A 6,492-nucleotide genomic window follows, 5' to 3' on the forward strand; every position below is an offset into this window, starting at 1 on the left:
ACATTTGAGATACCTATATAAGTATTTTGTCTATTTTTTAAGAAAGATACATCATAGAGGTTGGATTAGTTTAGAGAGAGGCTAGAGTTTAGAGAGAGACATATACATTTTGGGAAAGTTCTTCCACTCATCTAGGGTTTCTACCAAGAAGAAGATGATGATTTCTACCATGGAGATAGCCCTTGAGGGTTGGATGACTATATTAATGAGTGGCTAAACCATTCTCTTGGGGTTAGAGATAGCCCTAAGCATGCCTCCTAGACTTTGATAATTTGTAATTAATGGGGATTTGTGTTGTAATTCTTATCTTGATATCTTATATATATATAAATCTTATTTCTACAATAATTTATGTAGGTTAATACTTCCAGTTAATCATTTAATTCTATCCATATGTCGATGTATGCTAGAATGAATGTTCATGTGTTTATCTCTAGGTTTTATGACATTAATGCATGTCTATATGCGTTGATATTATGAATTTAGTGATGGTCAAGGCATGGTGCTTAAATAAATTACTCTTGTGGTTTATTTGATGGTTTATACTTATTTCTTGATGGGTTATGCCACCTCCTTAGTTTACTTAGTTTAATTTTCATGTCACTAGCTTAGTTGTAGTGTAATTGCTTTACTTTCTTAGATAGGTGGACAATCCATGCATGTTGTTTGATGTTCCATGCTTATGAGTGCAAGTAGTATATTTTTATAATTTAATGAGTGCGCGTTAGTTGTAGAGTTAAAGAAGGATTAATGACTTGATTTGATATGTTGTGCTACTCACTAGATTGACTAGACAATGTATACTTACTTTGCCATCCATGCTTGATAATTCAATTAATGGCACACACTTTCATTTACAATGCACAATCCCCTTAATCCATCAAATATTGAATGTCTAGGAAGGTTATGCTTAGTGTTGAACTCTATGACCCAAGACTCCTCTCTTATATTCTCCACACCCCATATTCTTTTAGTTGTTTTACATTACATTCATTTAGTTTAAATTGTAGTACAATTCAACCACAAACCATCTTTGATCACTCGACCTACTAATCCAACATAGATTTCCAAGCAAGAATATCGTGCATTTCCCTTGGGACGATCCCTACTTACTCTAGCTACATTAATAGTTAGTAGTGGTAGTGGCACTCTATAAATTCAAACTTGGCCACATTTTATCACATTTTTGTGCAATTTGGGTGTTTGCGACGGAACACACCAGGTATTATCTTACCCTCAAACTTATTATGTACATTGTCCTCAATATGTAAAAACTAAGTTGATGTTAGAAAGATATTACTAAGAGCGAGTAGAACCAACAAAGATAAACAATTATAGTGTAGAAAGGCAAAATAGGAAAATCACCCCCAAACTTGGTCCACAACACCTGGCAAAATAATCAAACTCCATAACACATATCAGAGTATCAAGTATATGGAGTAAAATAGATATATATCATTATGCACAAGTAAATACAACATCCATACATAGACAAGGGCAAAATAGGCAAAACAAGCATATATATATATATATGTCAAAATATCAGTACAATGCTTGGAATAAGACTTAGGGCAGAAATACAACAAAAAGAAACAAAATACACTAAAAATGTCTGTCCTAGTCATCATAATGCCTATACAGAAAATCTAATCCAAAAAATGGTGCCCTTGCAACTCTATTAGGCATCGGGAGGAATAGTAGTAGAAGTCGACGCATCTATAGAAGAATGATAGATAAGCTCATCTAAAGTCCTTTGGTGTGCTATCAATAGGCTCTGAATGATAGCCTGTGACTATGTATGCTTTGCACGGGACTTGGCTAGCTTTGACCTCAGCTGTGCCAGCTCGGCACGTGGCTCGATGATATCAGCTTAAGAAGATTTCTCAGGCACTGCTGTAGCCTGGGGCTGGTCATCGGTGTCCGTTACCTCCTCTGACCCTAAACTCTCCTCATCATCATTAGCAGGAGGAGCTCTCTCATTGGCCTTTGTAGCTGGTCCAGTAGATGGAAAAAGAGGGCTATTAACAACATACTCCTCACCTCGAGCCTCAGCAGCCACTTACTACCGCTCATTTTGGATCTCATTATCGAGGGCCCACTCCCCCTACCGCACCTTCGGTGTGTGCGACCAGACATTGCTATACTCCTGAAAGCAGAATACTAGGCATGTCGTGACATACGCCTAGTTATGAGGGAGCTGAAAGTGATCTAATGTGAGCAGACGGGTGATAAGGCAGGGGAATAGTAGTGGATGCTTAGGGGTCCTACCATTGGGCCCTATCTCCTTCTACAGCTTCTTCATCGGACCAATGACGACTCTGAGTAATAAAGTGGCTAGCATGAATAGTGTAAAGAGTCTCCAAAAAATCCTTGTGCCTCTCTATCCTATGTCCAATAAGGCGTACGTTGGCATGTAGAACTGTGTCTACAAACCAAAACCTATTCAGAAGCTAAGACTTCCGAGTAGCTGAAGAGTACTGGCATATCGCCCTTAGGAAATGGATTGTACCATTTTTTTTATGTGTAAGCCCTATGGGCAAAGGAGTGAGCTGGTCCTGAAAAGCCTCAGGGAGCATGTTGTGGCATCCCATAACATCTGCTATAGAAGTAGTAGTAATAATCATCTCTACCCCATCCACTGTGGTGGTAAAAAAGTCCTCCTCTCCCTCCTTTTTACTAGCTTGAAGGACTAATCTCCTATAGAAATCCCGGACTAGGCGGGGGTATGCTTTGTGTACGGGGTGAGCTGATGGGCTCTAAATGCCTCGATGCCCTAAAAAGTATGCCCGGGCTCACTAAAGTCGGCTACAGTGAACTGTGTTTCCATCTGGAATGTACAGGCCTTCCAGGTGGCCTCTATAGCACTGGGCGTAGCCCGTGGTGCTCTTCTAGACTCCGGTCCTCTAGCCATAACAACAAATCTTCTACAAGAACAAATCTAACACAAATATCAACCCCGGCCTCCAAAACAAGTCAAAATCACCCCGTCAAGCTCACCCCAACTCCCCTTGTAACAACATACAGTAATCCAAGCAAAATAACCCAAAAAGTCCACTATTGTTCCAAAAGGCTCGAGCTCTAAAAATTATGCTTGAGCTCTGTCAGTAAAATGCTCAAGCAGAGATAAAAATGCTCGAGCAAAAACTAGGTGTGCAAACTAAATACAAACTCCTCCAAAATTTGTTCCCAATCCTCCAAATTAATTCCACACCCCTCCACACATCAACAAACAACCAAACAACTTCCCTAACGCCACCCAAACACACAAATTGCAAAACCCCCAAACTTGTGTTCTTCGAATCCTTTAAAGCGATTTGGAATTTCTGCAAGTCAAGAGGTTAAGGGTTAGTGTAATGAGGCTTAGGTTAATGTAGAGAAGGAAAGAGAGTGAAGTTTGGGCATAATCGAGAGGGATAGATAGACATATATATATATATATACACACACACACACATATATATATAATGGAACCCGAATGAAGAAGAAGAAGAAGAAAAAAAAAGAATGGAGGTTTTTACCTTAGCAAAATCGAAGCTTGAATCAACGAGGACGACCACGGCAAAGAGTAGATAGAGATTGGGAGAAAGAGAGCTTCATGAGAGAAAAAGAATGCTGAAGGAAAAAGTGAAGAATGAAAAGGCACCAGGTTTTTTTTTTTAGATTTTTATAACACAGCGCTCGAGCACAAAGTCATGTGCTCGAGCAAAAATGCCTTGGCCCATTTATTAGCTATGCCGAAATACTTGAGCACATGTAATTGTGCTCGAGCCCTATAAAGGCTAGTGCTCGAGCAGAAATCTTTCTGCTCGAGCTTTTTGAAACAAAATTTTTTTTTTCAATTTTTTTTTTTTTCTAAAATAAACCTAAGACTAACCTAACCTAAAAATAAAATAAAAACACATAAATACACCTAAAAACCTATAAAAAAAATAAAAAGAAGAAAAAGAAAAAGAAACAAAACAAAACAAACCAAACTAAAGTACAAATCTATAAGTGTTAAGTTTAACGTCGCTAGCTTGATGCAAAAGTGACTCCTTTAGTCCAAGTAAATGGAATCCTTAAGATCGATGGACTCCACTATACCTCTCTGCACACTACCCTCTATGTAGGGTTTCAATCTCTGTCCATTGACCTTCCACAACTCCCTAGTCTTACGATCTTGTAACTCTACTGCGCCATGGGGCACAACAGAAGTAACCATGTAAAGACTATCCCACTGTGACCGAATTTTTCCAAGAAAAAGTTTCAGTCTCGAATTGAATAACCAAACTCTTTGTCCAGGCTCAAAAGTCTTATGCAATATGTGATGATCATGGAATGCCTTGGTTTTGGATTTATAGATTTTGGCACTCTCATAATCATCATTACGTAATTTTCTGAGTTCAATCAGTTGAAGCTTCTGATTAGAGCCAGTTAAGTTCAAATCAACGTTGAACTTTTTGATAGCCCAAAGACTCTATGCTCTAACTTTACCGGAAGATGACACCCATTACTATAGATAAGATGGTAAGGTGACATGCCAATTGGAGTCTTAAAAGAAGTATGTTAAGTCCACAAGGCATCATTCAGTCTTAAGGACCAATCTTTGGGATCTTGTTTAACCGTTTTCTTAAGAATGTTCTTAATCTCACGATTGGATATTTCAACTTGGCCATTTGTTGATAGGGAGTAGTGACTTTATGAGTGACGGAGTATTTGAATAACAAGGTACGAAAATACCTGTTGCAGAATTGAGCACCTCCATCACTAATAATAGCTCGTGGTATACTAAACCGACTAAAAATGTTCATTTGAATGAACTCAACCACGACCATATGGTCGGCAGTTTTAGTAGCCACTGCCTCAACCCATTTGGAAACATAGTTAATAGCCATAAAAATATACTCATGACCACTCGAAGGAGGAAAAGGACCCACGAAATCTGTACCCCAGACATCAAAGACCTCAATGATTAAAATTAGAGTCAAAGGTATCACGTTCTTCTAGAAATAGACCCTAACGGTTGACATCACATACATGGCCAACAAAACTCATACGAAACCCTAAAGAGAGAAGGCCAAAAGAAATCGCACTCAAGAACTTTAGAAGCGGCTTTCTTTGCACTGAAATGACCTCTACTATGAAGGCCCAAGTTTTGCAACCCGGTGCGTTAGTGATGACCCAAAAGTTAACCCGATAACGGATCCGAAATGCGAAAGCGAAAGATAAAACCAGAGTCTATAGAGAAATAAATTATCCCCAAGACACCAATGTGACCTTCCATGAAGTCACGGAACTCAAAGAAAACGAATGAGTAAACGAGAATCAAAATGGGTAAAATCCGTTAATTAAGGGCAAAATGGTCAATTTACAAATAAAAAGGGAAATTTGACTCCAAGTAAGTCAAATGAGGTCCACACAACCTAAACTAATCATTTCACAACATTCCAAGAGGTTCAAAGAACTTTGGCCAAGAATCCCACAAGACTCACATTCCCGGTTTAAACAAAATCTGATACTATGTCACTAAAACATGAATAACTCCAACTTTGATTTGAATCTGAGAGTGGAATTAGTACCATTGGAAAGCTGACTTAAAATCATTGAGTTTAGGCTTAAGAATCACCCCATTTGGATTAGAAATGAAGAAGTTATGACCATTTGAAGTCAGAGGAACAAAGCTTATACAAAACTGAAGGGTAGTTATGTGTGAGCTATTTAGGTTGGCTGAAATGGCCATTTCGGTAAGCTGAAATGAACCCAGAATCACCAAAAAACTGAATTTTGAGGAAAAGTCACTTTGGTTGGCCGAAATGATGTATCGGTCGACCGATTGTGGCCAAAGCAGTACCTAAGCTACTGGAAAATGAGTTTAAATTGTTCAAATGAAATCCAAAAGTCACCGGTCGATCGAAATGGCATTTCGGTTGGCCAAATTGACTCGAGAAAGTGCAAAAACACCTATTATGCACCAGAAATGATGAGGCTCAACCCAAGCCTCAATTCCCATCATGAATTGGTCCAAAAACAATTTTTAAAGCTGTGCAAGGATGCCAACAAATGTACTTTACATATTAAAATGTGTTACAATGGCCCATGGCCTCATTACATAAAATTTACTCCAAATCACATGCCAAACCTCCAAAGTTAAATAAGTTATATTTCAAAGGCAAAACTTGGAATTTAAATGTGTAATGCCTCGGTCATTTTCTTCCTTTTCCTTTTCCTCAAATTTTGTGGATAAATTTTTTTCGTTGTCTTTTCTTTTCTGTGTTTGGTTTCTCGTCACTTAGTGTCATATCAAGTGCTCGGAAATAGTTTCTGAGACTCTTTCATTTGGATTGGCAGCTTCCTCTAAGGACCGAGTCATTTCCACACTTTTCATTTTTCGACACTATTCAATTTTCGTCCTTTTCCCTATTTTGTCTTTAACCTGATTGTCACTTTTTGGCATAACCTCACTTTTCATGCTCGGAGTTGGTTTTTGACTTTACGTACCTTCATCTTAAGTGG

At 38.4% G+C, this 6,492-nt stretch overlaps 1 long non-coding RNA gene across 1 annotated transcript; it reads right to left on the bottom strand.

The window, feature by feature from the left end:
• Nucleotides 1-1,503: 1,503 nt before the first annotated feature.
• LOC132273573 (uncharacterized) lies at nucleotides 1,504-4,153 on the bottom strand. Its single transcript, XR_009470151.1, has 2 exons — nucleotides 3,519-4,153; nucleotides 1,504-3,323 (listed from the first exon to the last, which is right to left on the bottom strand). It is a non-coding gene; the product is annotated as an uncharacterized LOC132273573 (long non-coding RNA).
• Between the last annotated feature and the right edge of the window lie 2,339 nt (nucleotides 4,154-6,492).

The sequence above is a fragment of the Cornus florida genome, unplaced genomic scaffold (genome assembly GCF_030987335.1).
Source record: "Cornus florida cultivar Cherokee Brave unplaced genomic scaffold, ASM3098733v1 CherokeeBrave_3.0.0_Hap2_Chr09, whole genome shotgun sequence".
Lineage (NCBI taxonomy): Eukaryota > Viridiplantae > Streptophyta > Magnoliopsida > Cornales > Cornaceae > Cornus > Cornus florida.